Below are 23,496 nucleotides of genomic sequence, written 5' to 3' on the forward strand. Positions count from 1 at the left end.
TACACAAAAATGTATGATTATTAGAAAATAACAATATTGAAACCTCACCCCTAAACCCAACACCACAGCGGTGTAAGTAAATCATTCACAAACATACAAATGTGGTCGTATGAATTATTACAAATTGGCCACCTCATAAAAAATTTTTTGGGTATGTAAAATACATACGTTCCATCAGATTGTGTTGAATAATTTATGTAGGTTGCAAACATTGTGCCCATGAATCTCAAAAGTAAAATGTAATGGATCGGTTCGCCTTCTTGCTTTGTTAAAGACCTGAAGCTTGTATGTACTCTTATACTCCTCGTTTCTCGGCTGGTTTATTTTTATGACTCTCTGTCTGTACTTCATGACAAAACCCTGCATGCTAATTAACTCTCCTACATTCTAATTATGGAAAGGCAAAATCACTGCTGTGGTACATATGATAACATCTGGATATCTGAGGATGCTTGCCGTCATGGAGGACTGTATGTGTTCTTTCAATTCTATTCAATTCAAGTTATTTATATAGCTCCTTTTTAAAATGTTGCATTGTCTCAAAGCAGTTTTACGGGTAAAAAATTAGTAAAAACATAGACTACAAAGTGTTTCTGGTACATATTGCTGAGTGTCCACTAGAGGCACTGCAGATGCTTGTCTTTTCTCCGTTTTCATGCCGTTTATACAAGGTTACAAAGCAGACCAGTTGTGGCTCGTGACTTTTTTTCAAGTTTTAAATAGAAAAAATATCAAAACTCTTTGGTTATTTTTTAGCGCGACGCTAATGTTCTAATCAGATTCAATGGATTGTGCTAAGCTATGCTAAAAGTGGTACCACCAGACCCAGAGATCAGCTGAATGGATTCCAAAACGGTAAAAATCAAATGTTTAACTCTAGGGGAGCTGGAAAATGAGCATATTTTCAAGAAAATTGGAATGTCCCTTTAATGGGTTGATCGTGTTCGGCAGAGGTCTGTTAAGAACTAGTTGTTTACAGGAAGCATAGTGGCGACTTACAAAAGGGATGGTATTAAATAATCAAAATACATCTGTATGTTTTAAATTAAAATTCAACCGCAAAGACAATGTAAGTCGCTTTGGCATGTCATGCGTTTGCAAACAAAAGACTATAAACATCCTAAATGGCATTCATTTACGAATGGTTTTAATTTGTGTATGTGTCCGCTTTGCCACCTTCATGCAATTTACAATTTCTTAAATTCTTACATTTAAGTGAATTTGTGCTTAAAACAAGCAAAAGTTTGCCAATGGGGTGAAAACATTTTGTGTATAAGAAAAAAAAATTCAAGATTTTGTTCTTACCCCATTGGCAGATTTTTTTGCTTGTTTTAAATATACATTCACTCAAATGTTATGTTTTTTTTTTTGTCTGAAACTAGACTTATTTTCTTAGGTAAATTTGCTCATTAAGAAAATTTAATTTAAGAATTTTTAGATATTTGTACTGAAAACAAGACCAAAATACTAAGTAAGAAAGTAATTTTTTGCAGTGTATCACTGCAAAAAATGATTTTCAAGATAAAATTTGTCTTGTTTTCAGTACAAATATCTAAAAATTCTTAAATTAAATTTTCTTGATGAGCAAATGTACCCAAGAAAATAAGTCTAGTTTCAGACAAAAAAAAAACATAAAATTTGAGTCCCCATTGGCAGATTTTTTTGCTTGTTTTATGCACAAAATCACTTAAATTTGATATTTTTGGTCTAAAAACTAGACTTATTTTCTTGGGTCGTCTTAATTTAAACATGTTAATTTAAGAATTTTTTGATATTTTTACTGAAACCCAGACAAAAAACTAAGAATTTTTTTCTTGAAATCATTTTTTTGCAGTGTATATGGCGAAAGAGCCTGGTTTGAAAATACCAGCAGTATCATAAAAAGTACAGTGCATACTGAAATAAGAAGTGAAATGGTTAAGTCTTTAAAATGAAGAATGGTCTATTATAATACAAGTGATATTAACAGAATATATAAAAACCCTAACCTAAGCTAATGTTCTTGCCATTATAATTGGGAACCAATGTAAATGCGTGAGCGTGTACACGTCTAAACACATAAATGCTTTTGACACATGGAGTGGGCGGATTGTGGAAGAGGTGAGTTAAAAGTGCCATGTGTACCTCCTTCATCTTGACATTCCAACCAAAATACTGACACCTCATCATTCCAAATCACCGAGAACCGGAGGTGAGCACCAGTTCTCCCCCACAGGAGCGCACGGGTCACGGACCTCCTCACCCCTCATATGAACATCAAAACATCTGTTTAACACTAACAGATGTTGTGTGAGGAGGTTGTGGATGTTAAAATACAGACTAGCCTCAGTTCAGTCTGTTTAAGATTGAAAATACATATGCACAACAACATCAAGACTGATCATGTGTCTCTGGGTCTCTGGTGCTGCACATACACACACAAAAGGATTCTTTGTTTATACCAAAGATCTGTCATACCTCGCTTAACAAGAACAAAAGCAGGTCCTATTTATCATCAAACACTTCCGATGAAGGAAGTTGCCGACACTGTTTATATTACTGTCCAGAGACATCCTTCTCTAACACATATAAACGTGTCTGTCATTTATATAATTATACTGTAGATGAAAAAGTGTGGCTTGTCTTCAATGACACTGATAATCTGACGTTTCAATGCTGTCATGTGTCTAACACCTGACAGGCTGTACAAATACACACGGTTTTATTTGGTTATTTATTTTTGTCCCGTGAGCTCTCATAATTGTTAAACAAATTCTCCTGTTGGGACTGCAGGACGTTTCTCCTCAATAAACTTTGGAGCAAGTGCGCTGACTGGGTGTTCCTCTGTTTTCATTACATTTTATACTATGGTTAGCCAAAGGAGTGACTGCAGTCCAAAAACAACATGTGTGGGAAGCCATGAATAAAAGTATAAAAGATGATTTCAGAGAGAAAGCGTCTAGACATTGTAAAGGACAGGGACTATTCGAAAATGAGACGATAAAGATGATTACAGATTATCCTAAGAAGACGAGCACGAGTAATAATTAAATTGTTCTTGGTTCTTTAAAAGCCTCTTTGCTTGCTCTCTTTTGTTCTTATTCTCTATTCACCACTGTTTAACATGAAAGTTCAAATAAGTTCTTTACATTTGCTTTAATGTCAGTGAGTACAGACTGTCCTAGCAGAATATGATACAAAGCGTTAGAAACATTCAAGGGCTTGCGTGGTCACCGAGCGCCGTGATGGCACATTTGGAAATCTGTTTGGAAATTATGACATGAAATCTTATTTAAAGTTACAATAAAATTTATAAGAAGATAGTAATAAAAAACTGAAATAAAATACCACACAAAAAACTAGCGTTGGGTCAAAATGGGATGAAGCCAACCCAATGGGTTGTAATTGCTAAAAAACAACATTATTTTGTGTCTTTGGTATAATTCAATGTGTTTGCGTGGTTTATGGTTCAAAAAACACATTTTCACACACCGTACATTTTTATAGCCCCAGTGAAACCCACGGATTTTGTACAAAACTGTCCCTGATTGGCCAGCTAATCTGTACGTTGTGATTGGTCTGAATACCTCTGACGTCATCTGGAAATGTGATGCTCCTTACAAAGTTTGAAAGATTCGGTTGCTACATCACCGATCCCAGGAAGTAAACTGTTGCCTAAAATCCATGACTGCGTCCGAAACTTCATACTGTGACAGTACGTACTGAACAGTGGCGACCGGTGACTTCTTTTTTTGAGGGTGTTTGATGCGAAGTTCGTCACAACATGTATGTGGCCCGTCATGTGTGTGGTTCCTTTTTTCAAAATATGTATTTTGCACGTCGAGTGAACCTATGTGCATCACGTGTCTTGTCAAAATAAGTGCCTGCTGCAGACGCGTCTAAAGGGTTTATGATAAAAGAGACGCTCGCGTTTGCCAGATACTCCCATAATCTCATGCGTAATCAGAGTTTACTATTAAGGGAGTGTCTTGCGTGTATTTTGTGAACGTGAGCGTCTCTTTTATCATAAACGCATTTTGATGCGTGTGCACCAGGCGCTTATTTTAACAAAACACGTGATGCACATGGTTCACATGACGCAACAAACACATAATTTGAAAACGCAAGCAACACCGAAGGAATTTGCGCCCCTTGGATGAGCAGTCACAAGCCATCAGTGGTACTGAATGAGATGAAGTACCTACTTACTGACTGTTAACACAGTAGGTACTGTATAGTATGAATCATGGTAGTATGGACGTACTACATCCACCATGTCCATACATTACATGACATATGTCGTCATCATGTTATGTGATGTCATACCAGCGTGAATACAGCCGCATTTCCTAATATGACGATGCCTCTTCTTCTTCGTTGGATAACTCCTCTCCCGGGGGATAGTAAAGTGTCCGTAGTATGCACACTTCAAAATCTAAGTAGGTCATCCGGGTACTTTTCGCCTACTGTTTTTGGAATACTATGAATTCGGACATACTACTTGGCTTGCCTACTGCTTTTCACCTACTATATAGTATGGAAGTAGGCGGTTTCGGACACAGCACGCGTGTTTGTTGTAATCCAAGAAAAGAGATTTACGTTAGAGACGATAACTCACGTCATCGTTTACTTTGGGTGTTGTACCTTTTGCATATCGTTAACATGTAATAATACACACTTACACACCAAAAGAAATGTATAAAATGTAAATTGGACTATTGGGGCTCTTGTTTTAACTGATTGTTGGGTCAAATATAAACATTTTCTAGGTTCATTTCACCAAAAGACTGGGTTTATCTCTTTTTGAGCCAAAGTTGGGTTGAAAAAAACCAGCATTTTTTAGAGTGCAATACAAAATGACCCTCCAAAGACAGTTAACGGTACATTCACACGCGGCATCAGCGTTAACGCTTGACGAAGGGCGTGTCTGAAGCGTGACCCTGATGCAATTGTCATAGTGACAACAGCCAATCACAGTGGACGCAACACATACTCCTATGTTCTTAACATAATTGGCTGGCTCTGCACAGGTTATTTAAATAAGGCGATCTGATTGGCGCTTAAAAAGTTTAGAAATGTTCAACTTCTGCAGCAAGCAACGGCAGTGACGTGACTCCGACGGATCCACAATTCAGTTCAGCAATGCAATCACCCATTCAAAGTAAATGAGAACCGTTAATGCATCAATGTACCGGAAGAGTCTCAAATCAAGCTTTTAACATCACAGCTAATTGAGACACTGATATCTCATCTGAATATTTAAGTAAAACACACTAAAAAACGCTGGGTTATTTTCCATCCAACGTTGAGTCAAAAAGGCTTGGGCCCAGACCAGTCGTTGGGCTAAATTAACCCAGAAAATGTTGATGTTTGACCAACAATGGGTTAAAACAACCAAACATTCTGTTTTGCTCTTTCAAGTCATCTTTAGGAGTCATATGGGAGTACCAAAATGACATCTAATTTCTGATTGAAGCGCAATATGTTCACACATTTCTGCTGTGTCCCAGCACTCATACTAAACACTGCCCTGATAACATTCGAAGTCAGTGAGAACTGCCCACTCCCAAACTGAAGGGATCTCCATACATGACTATCTCTTCAGTTCCTGTATCAGTGCAGGAAGACCCCTGACATGGCTACAGTCCTCGCTGACCTTCCTTTGCTTCCCTGGAGGAAGGGAAAACTGGTCACACCGATGGCGTCAATGGAAAAGAGTGGACTTGTAAGTGTGGGAAAAGTGGAGGTTGGTGCGAACAGGATAAAGTAGATCTCATGAGTGTTGACAGGGTGGTCAATCTTACGCCATTGTTTTTGTAGTGACTTACATGAACTCACTTGGCATCGGATAATGAAGAGCAACAAGACGGGCAGGTTCATGTGAAATCATTTCCTCAACCATGGTTTGCCAACGTCAATGCAGGCATGACATTTTTATTGAAGCACTATAGTGGGGTGCGGAAATAAAAATCGAATACTTTTTTCCTTTTCAAGAAAGGTCAACTATGTGCTTTTAGATTAAACAATGATATATAAGCTACTATAAAAGTCAGATTTAGCTCACTTTCGTGAAAGGAGTTATTTTAAATCTTAAAGACGTATTTGTCAATCAAAAAAAGTTTTTTTTTCAAAAACAAGGCCTTCAAGACTTTACAAAACAGGGCAAATTAGCATAAGAGCGCAACTTAAAAAAAGCGCTAATAGGATAATATCCAATTTACCAAATACCAGTAAATTGACGAGCACAAACCTTGGTAAATCATGTTGTGTGATGGATTTAAATATCCTCTTTCTATAAATGTTGTGGCTGAAAGGAAAACTCCTACAAATGCATAATGCAGGGTTGCCAGGTTTTCCCGCCAAAATTGGGCTACTTTAACACTGTTGCCATGGGCTGTTTTTATATCCGCGGGTTAAAGCGACACACGATGCGATATTTAGCTCTGGGAAAGCTAATTTTAGCTTTAGATATTTACCAGAGGCCCCCGAAATGCAATTGGGCTATTTTGGGTTAGTTTTAAAGGTGACACACGGGGTATTTATCCTTGTTCTGCAATGTGACATGTAGACAACTAAACTTTGGTTGGGTCTGTAATGCCTAAGAAGCTTCCTAAAAACCTCTCTCAGATAGCTCTATTAGGATGGGTGTGGTTTTGCACCTGTTTGGCGTCCCTGTGGGCTTTACTGGAAACCTCATTATGAAATGCAAGCACTTGACCTGATTGGCTGCCTTTGCTGCCACTCAAATGAATGTAAACCGTGCAGTCTTTTTCGGAACATGGACAAACCAAAAGTTTACAGATCAAAGAGCACACCTCGGAACGCGACTCTACATTTCATCTTGAACTTCGCGAACACCGCAGCAATTTACTTCCAGTTGGAGGCGAGAGACCGGAAATGCAAATTATTTTGAAGGGGAGTGAATTGAATGAGGTTGAGATGCATTTTACGTAATATGTATCCGTTGTTCGGATAGGGCCATTTCTAAAGAAGGAATTTTTATGAAACGAAGATGCTCTGAATGTCTAGCACTTTTCGTATGCTCGTGAATGCGGGTAGACTACCGTTATTCAACTAACTAGATTACATACAAAATCAATGCAAAGACACAATCAGACGCATCCTTGCATGGGGCGATGCGAATGACGCAATATGACGCGCGAATGACGCAATATTACGGTGCGTTTGCGTAAACACGAGCTATTCCCCTCAAACGCATCTTTGCCCAAGTTGAAAATATTCAACTCGAGCAAAAAATCTGCATGACACGAAGTTAAATCCCGTGAGTAATCTAGAGCGGGTAACGCGGTGCCCCGCGTTTGCTGTGTACGAAGCATAAGAAAAGGTAAAAACTTTTTTTAATTCTCTGTCACCTTTAAGTAGCAATTGGGTGGGTTTTGCAGTAAAAACCTGACATCCCTACAGCATAATGCAATAAGGTCAGTCGCAAAAACAACTATGCCCATGCCTTTTTAGCGCAAATTTTTTCACTGCTTGTCTTTATTAAATCCTGACATCAATTCAAGATTTTATTTGTCAAACACATAGTTTTGTGGGTATACAACTAGCAGTTAAATAAAAATCTGGCCAACTTTACAGACTCCACAGCAAAAATTAGGAATTAATTATCCGATTTATCCAATATTAATAATCCGAAGGAAAGTAGAAATAAAACAAAAAATTATCAAAAGATAAAATATATGTACAACCAACAGAAGATTTGGATATGGTTACAGGAGTAAAGCACATTGTTAAGCAGTCTGGCGGCCTAAGGGAAGAAACAGAGTCTCTTTGTTTTAGCCAAAACTTGAGTAGCCATTAATCAAATCAATCAGCTTTGAAATGTATCATAACAATAGTTTTTAGCGTTAAAGCATTTGCACTGGCTTAAGCTGTTAGTAAATTTTACCCTTACTTTCACATGTAATTTTGCTTCTCTAGTAAATATAACTCAATTTAAGTAAAATATAAATTTTTGCAGTGCAGGACTTAAATCTCATTCTTCATCTGTCAGATTTGTAATGTTATGATGAATCTCAAAGCTGATTGTTTTGATTAATGGCTACTAAATTAGGTCACTTTGGGCGTTGTTAGCATACGATCGTCAAAAGGAGTACAAATTACGTGACAGCTGAGTGACATTTGAATCATATAGGTTAACATTACATCAACATGTGCTTTACGGCAAACTGACCAAACAAAAAACGTCCCACCTGGTGCCAACATGTCTAATGGTGCCGACTTCATTTATGTTGACCCAATGCGCTCAGCCCACAGGACTTGTGTGGGATGTATTTTCCTGTGAACCAGCTTCATTCTCATGACTCACACACTTTACCGTGGTCAGTGTAGGTGTCTCTTTACCCTCCGTCTCTACGGCAACCGTGACTTCAATTCATGCCAGACTGTCCCGCGTGAATCACCGAAGAAGATGGTGCCACGAAGAATAAACATCAGTTTAAAGTGTTTGCTAATATTGTTCTCATAAGCGTAACTGTTTGCCTTACGTGAACTGATAACAGTCATGTTTCTGGATCTGGAAGCATTGTTCCTATATTTTCCCACTTTTTCTTTTTATGATTCATATCTCATTGTATTAGTCGGACGTTAATCATAAGTGCGAGCTTTATGCAAAACAAAGCATCACAAATAATTATTTTTATATGTGACCCAGTCTGTGAAACTTTAAATTGACTGAGTAAGGTCATGTCAAAGATTGAAATCAATGTGAAATCAAACTTTATGCTCACTTTATGAAATTATAAGACTTGAGAATATCACAAACAGGATCACAGTATTTTACTAAGTCGGAGATTTGACATGGGATACTTTTTAAACCCTATTAAAGTTGCAAACAACTCATAAATAACCAAACTACTTTTTCAGATAAGAAGGTTTTTAGATAATGTGAAACAAATTCAATGTAATGTGTCCAAAAGTCTGCCTACATTTTATTGGAACAAAACCATTTAACATAAAGGCAAAGGTCCTGTTGTTAACTTCTAACTTCTTTCACCGTACAGTAGCTCTGTTAAAAACTGATCTGTGAACTGTACTGTCGTTCACTGTGTAAACTGAACAATGGCCGTATTATTTGCCAGTTCTGGGTTGTACGCTGAATCCGGCACAATGTGCGTTTGTTATGAAGGTTCTGTCTTTGAGGCTCATCTACACATTCATATTATATAACACAGTCTGGTCCGGTCTCAGAAAGTAGCAAACGCATTCACAGTGTGACTCACAGTCAAGTCAAGGTATATATGAAGAGTTTGGTTATAAAACGCAATAAATCCATTTTGACTAATTTGGGTAAAATGTGTTTTCTACACCAAGAAAGTGACAAGATGAAAACCACTATTATGTGTAACAAACTTTCACATAGCATCTTTAGATTATACTAACATAAAAATTCGAATCGATAATTGGATTTTCAAAGATTTATTATAAAAACTGATTTTTTTCTGCACAATGCAATAAATCCATGACAAGTTTTTTTTTTACAAAATGCTATAAATCTATTGAATCAATATATAAATGTGCATTAATCTTTGCCATGTTATATTCATTTAGTTGACTAGTGGTAAATACTGATTAAACATTAATGGCATTAATCAAAACACTTACTTTGTCATATTAAAAAACACTGCCATGCGGTCATCCTTGGGACGTCGTCGCTGAACTTTTTTGACAGCGATCAGCTGTAAAATATTTTGGTCCGGCTCGATTTTCATTTACTTCGAGTAAGATAATGGACAGTGTTTGCATGACAGAAGCTTGATGCTATTGTTGTGAGAACAAGCGGCATTTTTCCTTCAACCGAGTGCCTTTGACGTAAATTATTCGATTTTGATGGCTTACCTTTCTTCCCTGCCACAGAAAACCACAACAGGTTACTCACGAAGTACAAAGTAGATGAGGAAAACTAGGATTCTGTGTGTATTGAAAGCGCAGCCATTATTGTTTACAATGCGTGGAATGGTGCGCTGTGATTGGTTGAGCGGATTTATTGAATTCTGCAAAGAAGGAGGACTGCCGTTTGTCACGGAAAAAAGGGAGAAAAGATGACAGAATAACATGGCGGATATCAGATTTTGCGTAAAATTAAGAATTTACTTTTTAATACTGACCTGATACAATACTGATTTTGGTGGTAACTATTTTTTTTTAAATGGCGTTTATTGCATTTTGGAACCAAATTCTTCATATCAAGGTATATATTGTATGTGTGTTCCCAATACTACAGGAGCATGAGAGCACATAAAGTGCATCTGAAATGTTTTCTTGTAAATAAGCTTTTTTGCATCCTACCAACAAAATGGTATTTCTGAATGGCCCGAATTAAGCGGATTTGAAGCGAAAGTTTTTAATGAAGGTATAATGCGTGTTTTGACGGAGGTGGTGTTTAGCGGCTCCTCAAATGTTCCCTGAAATACATTGAAGAGGTACATTTGATACAGCAGATGGTCTCGTTCCCTGTTTGGAAATTCACTGGACATTTGTTACAGCGATCATGCATGTAAGACCCTCTTGCCCATGTGTGTTATCTTTAAAGCAGTAAGAAACACATTATTGCACAATATCGGGTTTCTCACATCTGTCTTATGAATGTTTACATTGATTCATAACGCAGAGTCTCTGTCTTTCCTTACTATCCTGGTTATGTTTACCTTGCCTCTGTCACTGAATACTCCCAGGACATTCACGTCAGATTCCTCCTACTTACATTTCTGATAAAACCCAGCGCCGAGTTGCATTCACCAGCAGAGGCTGCAATGAATATGCCATAGCTGTTTTTATAGTGGCCATTTTTTTTTGTGATCCCATTTTCCAACTCAAGTTAGTTTGTAATGTGCTATTAGAGCATAAATAATGCCTGTAAAATTATGAAGCTCAAAGTTCAATGGCAAGCCATATATTTTCTTTAAAGGAACACGCAGACTTTTTGGGACTTTAGCTTATTTTCCGTATTCTCCAGAGTTAGATAAGTCCATACATACCCTTTTCATTTCCATGCATGCCATAACTCTGTCTGACGCACACACTGCTAGCCTAGCTTAGCACAAAGACTGGACATAAATGGCTCCAGCTAGCCATATATATATATATATATATATGGTTAAAAAATAGCTGTGTCTCATATGACCTTGTTATTTTTAGACAATGTGACTATACAAATTACAACATATAAATAGGAAAATGTTGGCATTATTTTGTCTCTTATTAGGAGCAGTATGCTAGCTGAAGCCATTTACTTCCAGTCTTTGTGCTAAGCTATGCTAGCGGTGGGTGTGTCAGACAGAGTTATGGGACGCACGGAGATGAAAAGGATATGTATGGACTTATCTAACTCTGGGGGGTACGGTGAATAAGTCCCAAAAAGTTGGCGTGTTCCTTTAAAAGATTTTGCTTTTCAAGGACTACAAAGAACGTCCGGTTAAGACTATAGCCATCTACTTATTGGATATAGAAAAGTTTTTGATTAACCTCCGCCCATGGGAATACGCCAGTCGCCAGCTAAGCTCAAACGGCTCTGACTAAGCTGTAAACAGCGGTATAGAGATTAGTAAAAAAATACTGTTTTTTCCAACAGAACATGAACACGTAAATTGTGCACCGTAAACACAATCAAAGCCTCAAAAACACAGGAAAAAGGAGCAATTTAATAATAAATTAATGGAGTTTTTGATTCAGCCGACATTGATATTTGATGAGAAAGTTGACATTAAAAAATAAGACAACTAAGAAGTCTGATTTTCTCTTTTTTAAAGCTATACATTTTACTGGTATAGGCATTATTTGAAATTGGAACCCATGACTTTGGAATACTTTTTATACTTCATACTCTACTAATTCAGATATTGAGAATATTTTTTTTCTTACACTGAAAAAAAAATGGATTGAAAACAGAACCTACATTAACACATGCACACATATACTATATGTCTGTTTTCCTATTTGCCTGAGGGTGGGTCAGCTGGGGGCTGCCTGACAGCGCTAACAGACAAATAACAGACCTGCTTATGTATGATAGTGAACTGGGACCAGGGGGGTTTCTCCAGAAAACCACTGCTAATTGGTTGGCCAGCAAGATATGGAATCAGTAAGACTTAGTGGTTGGTCTAGCCTGCAGCCAAAAAGCATCTGTGTCCTTTTAGGGAAACTAAACATTTGATTTAATTGATAAATGGCTTGCCAAATGAGAAATCATGACTCATGTTAAATCTCCAGGGTCAATTTATAAGCATTAAGGCCCTAGCTGTAGTTTACTATATGCACTGTTATATACATCTGACCACGAGCAGATTCATTTCTAAAGAAACTTATAGTAAATTCTTTTTTACGCTCATTATGTAAGACAAAACCACAATCTGAGACAAAAGCCCCTGCTTTCATAAAAAACGTCCATTTATACAAAAAGTGGATAAATTGATCCTATCCTGCATTTAGTGTCTTAGACATTAAAGCACACCACATGCTTCCTTTTGCACTATTGTACTAAATTAAATTAACATCAACGGGTGCACTTTTAATCTTTGTACAGCGCTTCTTGGATGTGTTAGCATTTAGCCTAGCCCCATTCATTCCTATGGCTCCAAACAAAAGTTCTATTTTGTCTTTAAACATGGAAGTGTTTGGTGGCTTCTAAATGTATTCCTGTTTGGAGCTAAATGCAAACACATTCACGAGGCGCTGTACAAAGATTTAAAGTGCACGCATTGGAAAAAATAGGTATGTATTAATTAGTCTAAGTTGAGGTAAGAACATAGTAAAATATTGAAAAGCGGTGGTGTTTTCCTTTATTAAGATCTGTGTTTTTCTGTCTAATGCGTTACCAACCCCTCATACCTGTAAGCTCCCATTATACGATATGTTCAGAAATGTGCCATCCATTCTTAAGAAAGCTGCTAGTGTGGACAACCCAACTGTGAATTCTGGCTCTACTGTTTCATCGAAGTGCAAAACCCACGCACTGTTTGTTGTACCTGTTACTATAGGGATGTTGTCATCCATTAGAGGCTGAACTCAATAGCACAGGCTGAGCTGAGATAATAGTCTTGGAAGAGTTTGTGTCTGCTGAATTCTTCACATGCTTTGAATTGTTCAGCCGCTCAATGAGCCCAGCCTTACTCATTGACCCCTTTTCCTGTGTATCAGAGGAAACGGCATGACTCAGATGGTTCGCTTTATCCCTCATCACGGTCAGTGAACCACAGTCATATAATGTGCAGATGTTGCTTTGTTAAGGTGATTCCCAACTGCTTTCAAGGAAAAGCCTCTTGAAATGTGATATCCCAGTTGGGCGACATATTGGCTGGTCTTGGGAGCAAAGTCCCAATATAGATATTCTCATGCGTTTAAAAAGTTATTTACCTGGTAGCCTCACAGGCTTTTACTATAAATTAATGGACTGAGAACTTTTAATAGTGTATTCCTGAGCAGGAATAACTAGGCTTTACGGCACTCCTGCAAAACACATATCAAAATGGTTGTGTTTTATCCAATCTAAAAGATAAAAGATAATTCTTCCTGATTCGTTTATGGCCCTTGGCACCAGTCTGACTGTCCCAGGTACAGAGACCTATCCAGGTCTATCTCTACCCAGGAGATAATCCTTAATCAAGAGGATCTTTTATCACTGCAAGATATGATACCGTCAGGACCCAAAACAGTTCCTTGTGGCACCCCTTTCTTAATTAGGATGTGTTATGATGACAACATACAAAAAGAAAACTCTGAAATCAAATGCTTTGGGCGTCTACAACTGCATGTGTTTTATAGAAGTCAAATGGCACGCTAACAAGACACATAAACCTGAAGACTCGGAAGCTAAGGGCAATTCTAGAGGCTCGTCCTTTTGGCACTTGCAGAACCAGCTTTGTCGGATATGTCTGTGTCTTTTCCCCTGTCGCTGTGGGTGAGGTTTGACTGAATCTTGGCTGTTGTTGCAAAAAGGATTTTTGTAGCAGGAAACATTAATTTATTTATTTATTAGCAGACAACTTTACTTTGTGAGCTCATCCACAAAATAACAAATATTAATAAAAGAAGTCTATTACACTACACCTGGTCTAATATACTGCATCTGCGGTGACCCATTTGAACACACGCACACCCCGCATGCAGCCGAGATCATTCACCCGTCTGCACTATAAATCATGGTGACCTGATCGGTGGCTAATTTATTACCAAGTTTATTAGCGTAAAAACTTAATGTTCCTGTTTAAGTTTGCGCTTCGATGAGTTTTCTTCCTTTAACATTTGTGGAGCTGTTAATATTTAGCTATTGCACTTGCGTGCACCCAGCCTCCACTTTGCAAGCACTTTATCTGTAAATGTGTGCGTGTGTGTGTGTGTTTGCGTGCATGCACGTCTCTCTCTGGATGGGTGTGTTTGCATGTGCTTTCTGTGCATATGTGTGTATGTGCTTTTATACAATCCTGTGTGAATAGATTATACGTTTTAAATCCAGATTAAAGAGGTCATGATCTTAACATGAGTGGGAATGTAACTAAAAGTGAAAAAGTTAGAAAGAGAGCGAGTGAGAGAGAGAAAGAGAGAGAGAGAGAGAAAAAAAAAGAAAAAGAAATGGTCAAACTGGAAAGTCAAGACTTATGAAAGCAAGAAAAAAATGTGTGACTGCAAGGATTTGATGAGAAATGAACAGGACGTACCCTTCGTGCAATCTAAAACTGTGTGACTTCTCATGATGGTAACATTATGTTAAACAATTATTATTCAAAAGACGGCTGGTTACTGTGTTATTCGTCTATTAGCCGTCTACCGTCCAGCCTTAGCGTGGACGTCTCCGGGCAGACTTCATGTGTCAAAAGGTCACATTCCTAAAACCTCTTAGCATTCTTCCACGGGGATGTGTTGTGTATGTGTGTGTACAGCACGGGTTGTATGTTCAATTGATGTGCGACTGTGCGTGTTGCGTGAATGTGTGCGAATGTCAACACGTGTTAAAAGTGCAGCTTTTTGCGAACAGCATTCCTGCAGAGAAGCAAAAGCAAATCTTCTGCATGTACTCACAGCTCATACGCTGCAGTTCAAATGAATCGCACGCAACGGTTCTAGTTTTCTTTGCACATTACACAGACTAATCCTAGTTAAACTCGCTCATGTGAACGCTTGATTTACAGTCTAGCTGTGTCAAAAGTGTCTTTACCAGGGCTCTCAAACCTATTGACTACTTTACCTTTATGATTAACACATTTTCAAAAAGACTCAAAACGCTCAAATAATTTAGCTTAATTTTACATAACTAAGCAAAACTTAATATATTCACTACAATGTAAAAAATGCGCTGGGTCAAAAAGGGGGCAAACCCAGCCATTGGGTTAAATTAACCCAGAGTATGTTTATATTTGACCCAACAATGGGTTACAACAACCCATCTTTTGGGTTAAAACACCCAGCATAGGTTAAATTACAACCCAACGCGTTGAAAATAACCCGGCATTTTTGTGAATAGACTTTCCATGACTTTTTAAGATTTTATAAATTCATGCCTTTTGCAGGCCTGATATTTTTTTGCAGTTCATATTTTTAGGTTTTCCAAGACAGTGGGAGGGCAGCCTTACAAATAAAACAATAGTTTGCTAGTGCTGGGCAAAGATTAATCGCGATTAATCGCATAAAAAATTAAATAATCAATAAAATCAATAAAAGTGATTTTTTTTGCATAATATAGGAGTGTGTGCTCATTATGTATATATAAATACACACACACACATTCATGTATGTTTTCAAGAAACATTTACATGTGTACATATATTTATTTCTATTTTTATATATTCTATATTACAGTATATATAAATAAAAAAAATTATATATAAATAAAAAACTTTACATTAATATATGTATGTGTGTGTGGTTAAATATGCATAATAATTACACACAATACACACATACACACACACATGTATAATGCAAAAAAATCACTTTTATTTTGTATTTGATTAATCGATTAACGAGAAACATTAAAACATCAAAACTGGGTTGCGTCTGTTCAATCAAATTTCGGACGGCCAATGTGACATCAAATATCAAATATTTAAAGGGCACCTATTATGCAAAATCCACTTTTACAAGGTGTTTGGACATAATGTGTGTTGGCAGCGTGTAAACACAACCACCCTACGATGAAAAAAACACCCGCTCCTTGTTTTTTAATCTTCATTAAACCAAAGCAGTATCATTAGACATGCCGCTTTGATTCTCTTATCAATGTGAGGTCACATTGATAAAGCCCCGCCCACTTACAGTCCTGCACAACCAAAGTTTCCACCCTCAGTGAGTTGTACGGTGAACGCTAGATACTATTGTCTCAGACTGTATTAATCAAATCTATTTGAACTGAAAGCACTCACTGTCTGTTTGTAAAGGAGGGCGGAGCTGTGGCTCATTTGCATTTAAAGGTACAGACATTAAAAGAGCTTGTTTTTGCTCCCGCCCAAACAGGGGCATTGTGAACATGATATAATAAATGATCTGTGGGGTATATTGAGCTCAAACTTCAAAGAATCATTCTGGGCAAACCTGAGACTTATATTACATCTTGTAAAAAGGCCATAATAGGTGCCCTTTAAATATTAATTTCACATTCTGACAATCCCCAAAGTAGCCTATAGATAAATATGTCATTAATTCATATCTTATGCATTTGTCACAGAGGTGCAGCCATCATGCAATCTTCAATTACAATGTGACAAGGAGGAGCTGCCTTATTTCCTCAATGCAGAGATAAAGGGTTTCCCCGACAAACAGCAGATGAGCCGATTCAGATTTTTAAAGGGAAAGCACAGAGGTAAAGGACGACCCAGACACAAGCATGCCAACCCATTGAAGCACATCAATGCGAGCTCGCTGGCAAACTATACGCTGCTATAAACGACATTCAGAGACGCGAGGGTGTGGTGCATTAGTACAGCTTGTCTCTCTTTCAATGGGCCACTTGGGCAATGCTTATGTCATTTCCAGTCTTCGCCACCCTCGAAAAAATAAACAATGACAAAACAGACGGGTTGATTTTAAGATAAACATAATGGGGAGGGTGATAGACCTTACGTGCGACTCGATGACTCACACAGACGATGCTCAAATTCAGGACACTATTAAAGATTTACTGTAAATCTAATGGAAAGCAATAACTAACGTCTTTTAAGAGGAGGACTTTGTGTGAATCTACACATGCTGACAGACAAACTGAATCAGCAGTCACATTCCACTGGAGTCAAGCAGTCGTTTTGCCCACTACCCTGATACATAACCACTTACTGTTAGAACCACAAAGCATTTCAATGTACATTTTGTCACTGACATATGTACACATGACAAATAAAACACGAAACAAACATGACTGTTACTCTTACGGTAGTATTTCTCATAGTTAGCTTGTACGGACTACAAACAATCAAATTTATTAAAGGAGGCATTACAATCCTACTTGTAAACGTAGCAATGTCTACTATAGCTTCCATTATAGTTTCCATCCAGAAATTTGTATGCGCATTTTGAGGTATTGCATGAAAAAAACGCTGGATGGAAATGCCAAGATGCCCATTATTCTGAAAATGCGCATTAAAAAACGTATAAGCTCAGTCGACTCGGAAAAAATCTTATCTAATAAGAAAACATGCGCCTAAACTACAATGGAAACACTTTTACACAATAAATCCCTATCGAATGAAAAAAGTGGTGACTTTGTTCAATGGACGGCATAACTGGACTAACCGGTGGGCTAATATCATTGCAAGGCATCTAAAATAAATAGGATGTTGTCGAAAGCCCGGAGTACAGTTTGTTTTTTATGTGTATGTGAACATACATGCACGATCGAACGCACAGCCTTACAAAGCATGTTTATTTGACCTGTACGTGTATACACAGACGTTCAAAATGCAATGCATCTCCTGGGCTACATATTGCATTCTCCTGTACATGGCTACATGCATCTGCGACCTACGCATACAAAATACCTACAGGTACGACCTACGCATGTTTACAAAAAAACAGCGGTGCATGTACGAACCCTCGCTTATGCGTTAAAATAGAACAATACTTCTAGCTTAAGTGTTTTTGTAAAATTACCGTCCAGGGGTCTCATTTATAAAACTGTGCATAGGATCTTTACAAAAAAGCCAAAAATGGCATATGACAAAAAATATTAAAGGTGACACAGAATGATTGAACGGGGTATTTATCCTTGTTATGTGATGTGACATGTGGACAAAAATGTTTTGTTTGGGTCTGTAATGCCTTAGAAGCTTCCTAAAAACCTCTCTCAGATAGCTCTATTAAGGTGGGGGATTTTAAACAAGCGGTTTTGCATCTATTTGGCACCCCCTACTGGCTTAACTTGCAATCTCATTACTGATTGGCTGACTTTGCTGCCACTCAAAAAATGTAGCCAATTATTTTAAGTGGAGGGGCAGTGAGATGCCTGTGATGTTATAAGCATCAGTTTTTCAGATTGGCCTGTTTTCTGGCTGACATTTCTAATAGAGGAATTTCTATGAGACTGAGATGTTTAGCATGTCTAGCACTTTTTGTATGTTTGTGAATGCGGGTAGACTACCATTATTTAACAAAGACAAGGTAAAAATGGTTTTCGTTCTCTGTCCCCTTTAAGACTTATAAAACAAAACAACGTTCCCTTCACAGATCACTGGCAAGTGTGCGTACATGAATCATCCTCGGATCCCACCCTCCAAACCCATTCTCCCATCAAGTTTGTTTTTTTATAGATCACAACTGGCGTACGCATGTTTCCGGCCCAGTTTTGTGCATACGCACGCTTTATAAATGAGACCCCTGAACCGTCTTACTTGAGGGCATTCTCAAATAGCATGAAACGTGAATTATTTATAATGCACAAAAAATGTGTCCAGTTTCACCTGTATTTCTTACTGATATTTAGTGGCAGTTTTGTAAGAAGTGACGTTTTTTTTTTAAATTAGACTTTGAGCATGCAAATATTTTTCGGACGTTACTTTAAATATGGGCGGGAAGTAGGGTTGGGAATCGAATTCTGGAATCAGATCCATAAGAATGGAATCAGATTCTTGTTATAAAATAAACATTTTGATTCCACTTAACGATTCAAGATGGCGACGTTACATAATTTTGAGTCATCTTCCAAGACCACAAAATAAAATGTTTGATTTGTAAAGGCTTGACTGTTATTGCTTTCCACCTCTTTGCAATTGGACAAATGAATCAGCAGGAATTGAAATCATCATGCGGAATCGAATTTGGAATCGGAATTGATAAATTTTAACGATGCCCAGCCCTAGCGGGGAGTGCTTTGCTAATATAATAACGTAACGATTTAAGCAAAATATCTAATTTACTGAATTAAACTAAACATAGTCTCACAGAATTACGCACATTATGCGTGCACGCCCGAGCGGGAATAGTTTGAGTCAGAAACGGCAGGCCACAGCTCGACATTTTTGCGATGGAAATATGCAATTTCTGAATGCAAAACTTCTAAGTTATAAAAAACACCTGCAATGCCTAAAAGAGTTCAAGCTTCAGCCAAGTAAGAAAAAGTAACGCAAAAGTAACTTAAAAGTAACGTAAGCATTACTTTCCATGAAAAGTAACTAAGTAAAGCACTTAGTTACTTTTTGGGGAGTAACTTCATATTGTAATGCATTACTTTTAAAAGTAACTATCCCCAACACTGCGCATGTGTATAAATGTGAGCAAATAGAACAAAAAGTTTCGTGTGACTGCCCCTTAATATGCAACTTTGGATGGAAACACACCTTATGTTGGCTTTTAAGGCTAAATGCTCCCTCATGTTTAAGTTCATCTGCTAGATGAATAAATATAAATTTCTCTGTCCATTTTTTATGTCTTAGTTTGGCCCAAGAGAAAAAACAACACATAAAACAGCTGTATAAACAAATGTTGTATAAACAAAGAAACTAAAATCGAATGCTTTGTGCAGGACCAAAACATTCACGCAATTATCGATTAACCACTAATCCGGCCGCTATGACATAAAGTTGTTTGGTGGTAAAAACACATTTATCCCGTATCCGGTAAATAATACAGCATCTGTTGCTGCAGACCGTTTGTGAATGACAGACATTGTTTGACATTGTTTACTTCGGACTAATGGAAATCCTCATACGGGCTATTATGGTGTTCCTCGGTTCTGTTAATGACCCCAGTGGGGATTCCAAATCCAGATCAGAATTCCTTCCCCAACACTGTGACTGTGTCATAGGAAATGTCCAACACTAACATGTCTTGTCATCATTTCTGCTGGGAAAGCCGTCCCCTCAAGATGTAAGCCCCCCTCCAATTACCTATAAACCGGGATTAGAGGGATGCAATTGCGGTACACTAAGGAATGGAATTCGCATGAGTCACATCCATGCATGCAAGTGTCAGGATGTGCGAGAAGTGACGCAGACATTTGTAGTTTACTTATGCTAACGTGCAAAGGGAACCGAGACCTAGAAGTGCATCTCAGGACAAGCGGCTTCCCGTAAGTTTTCCAGTCCGATTAATAACAGACGAGAGAAAACTGGTGGTAATATCAAACATATGCATGCACGGATTTGCCCAAAAAGGCCTAGACACTTTGTTTAACATTGTTGATCTGACTACAGCTACTTTAAATAAAGAAATATGCTATTGTTTTATACTTATTCTGTTTCGTTTTATCTCAAAACACAATACAAGTATAATGCATCCAGCATATGTTTTAAATCAAAGTACAGAAGTTAGCTATACAGATTTCCTTAGATAGATCAGACTATCATCCTTGATCATTCATAGACGACAAGCTTTCTTGGCACGCTATAAATCAAGTTGTCCCCTTGCGACATATATCAAAGACACAGAATGTTTATTCATTGACTCTCAGTTGTAGTATTTATAAGAGCGGTTTCTAAATCACAGTTGTGTTAGTTTAAAAATCTGCTCTATTCATCACGAAAGCATGCAGATATACCCTCACATAAACAACGAATGCTGTGTCAACGTAATGACAAACCCAAATACGATGTTGATTAGATCACACTGTGCTGAACCACAAATGACGTCATTGTGATTTCTCATTAACCCTTTATAGTAAGAAGCGCATACTTTCTGTCCCCTACAACCGCAACTTTTCCGCTTTCCTGAGCGCGTGTGCGTTTAGTATGTGTGTGTGTGTGTGTTTAATGTCTGTCTGTCTCCTTGACATTGCTCGGGGCAGTGGGCGTGGCTTTGGCAGAGGTGTGATTAACTCTGACTGACTCAGGTACAGGTGTTTTGAAAGTAGAGGGACGCACCTGTAACATCCTCCTGCTTATTTTAGCTTCAGAGTGCCAGTCAGCTTATTCCTTCACACGCAAACCTTTAACGTGACCTAAACACACACATATACGCACTAATGAATAGGGGAGGACAATAAATTGACCGATAAATTTATCTCATTGTTATGGTATGCAAACCCGAAGATTATTTATAATGAATGAATGAATAATTATGACATCACAGCTTAACATTATGCAACAATTATGTTGAAAAAATGAGAATACATTAAGATATATAATATTGAAATTATGATTGCTTGAGCCAAATGTAATCGTAAAATGTCAGTGTTCCTCATTTGGTAGAGCATTGCGTTAGCAGAGCAAAGGTCAGGGGTTCGAATCCCAGGGAACACATATGGGTGATTCTCGCGAAATTAGAAACTTAAATGCAAAGTAAGAGTATTAAAATTAGAATTAGAAGTGTACTATTTTGCACATGATTTCAAATGACATCTTACAAACCAATTTTGTTGTTTTTTTCACATTTAAGGGGAACATTTTCATTACCGCAACGTGTCCATGACTGGATTTGGGTTCTTTGACAAGGAAATATTTATAATGAAAAAATCAAAAAAATAAAAAGCTTCAGTGCGTGTTATACTATAAACATTAACAGTAAAGAAACATGTGGTATTTGATGATCATTGGTAAATGTAGAGGCAATAATAAGGAATATAAATGTGTCCAAGACCAATTTTCTCATCCTCCGAAACAATTTCCAAACATTGTTTAAACCCTCAAGGAACTAACATTTTCAAATATTTTTTTTTTGAAAGGGACATAATTGACTGTGACACTCAAGATGGCTATCAGGTAAGCAGTTCTTGTTTTTTCTCTCCAGATAAAAGTTGAAATTTAGTTTGTCATAGTACCTAGATAACTTTTTAGTTCTCATTACCGAAACATTAGTTTGTAAATGCATATATTCAATGTAATATCATGTTGCGGTAATGATAATTTTGATAACGATAATCTAAAAAATGTAAATAATTCTATAGGAAATTTTTTGTAAATCCTCTAAAAATAATGGTTATAGTAAGTTCAGACCTTAATCTTATATGTGCAATAAAAAATTGGCTTCAAGGGCTTTTAAAAAATTCTGATGCTGGACACCTTCTAAATCTGGATTTTGTGAGAATCACCCAAATACTGATAAAATGTGTGCCCATAGTCTCAATCTTATTTTGAGATGAGGAACATAAAAATTTGATTTTACTATTCACTGGTTCAATATGCATAGACTGTTTGTATGTATTTCTCCATTACACCCTTAAAAAAAAAAAAAAGAAAGCTTCCTCATCTTGATTGATCTGGAACACGTCCTGTGTTGTACGTCATACAGTATACATCAGGTTTCTTCATCATTCACACATGTAAATAACATACAACAGTCCTGCCCATTGATGCTTGCAGATAAATCTGCGGTGAAAAACAAAGAATATCTCTTACACAATCATCTCTTAGATACTGTGTATACATGCACACAAATACACTTTTACTGCGGTACTGCTCAGTTTAAACCGAGTTTACGGCTTTCACCCTCTACGTGCAAATGACACTTGTATCATTTTGGCACAGACAACCTGTGAAGTGACATTGAGTGCTATTGTGATCACCGCACAAGTCATGTGGAATTTCCTGTAAGATGGCCATTGTGACGTAAAACGCCTCGAGTGTCAAAGGAACCTGATTGAGTCATCTGGCACTACAAAGTGAAGGGAGGTAAACCGGAGGAGAGACTATTGTTTGAGAAGCGTGCCCAGCTAGTTTGTTTAAAATGACTGCTGATATTGTGCTTCTCTGAAGTCAAACTAATCAATCATTCATGTTTAGACACGGCTAAACATTCATATGCTAAAGATTTACAGTATACAGCCAATTCAAAATCATGCTTTTTGGCTGGAGGCAAATCAGATTCATTTTAACACCTGTTTCTTGTTTAATAAGAGAATTTTAAACCACTTAATAGTCATCCGTAGATAAAAAATACACTGATAGAAAAAAATTAATGGTCAAAATATGCCCAGTTGTCACTGAGGCAGTACTAAGGTAAAGTGTACCATTATGTACAGATATGTATACATTTGGTACCAATATGTACCTTTGAAATATAACTATGTAACTTTGGTAACCAATATGTACCTCTGATGAACTATAATTATTTTTGGGGGTAAAAAGCTGTAATTTTTGAAGTGTA

At 37.4% G+C, this 23,496-nt stretch overlaps 1 long non-coding RNA gene across 1 annotated transcript in view; it reads left to right on the forward strand.

The window, feature by feature from the left end:
• The window catches only part of LOC135740821 (uncharacterized), a 28,539-nt gene extending 5,550 nt beyond the window's left edge, over nt 1-22,989 (forward strand). Inside the window, exons 2-3 of the long non-coding RNA XR_010529260.1 lie at nt 22,076-22,112; nt 22,878-22,989. This is a non-coding gene — a long non-coding RNA (uncharacterized lncRNA). The remainder of the gene's footprint in view (nt 1-22,075; nt 22,113-22,877) is intronic.
• Nucleotides 22,990-23,496: the final 507 nt, after the last annotated feature.

Source organism: Paramisgurnus dabryanus, chromosome 14 (genome assembly GCF_030506205.2).
Source record: "Paramisgurnus dabryanus chromosome 14, PD_genome_1.1, whole genome shotgun sequence".
Lineage (NCBI taxonomy): Eukaryota > Metazoa > Chordata > Actinopteri > Cypriniformes > Cobitidae > Paramisgurnus > Paramisgurnus dabryanus.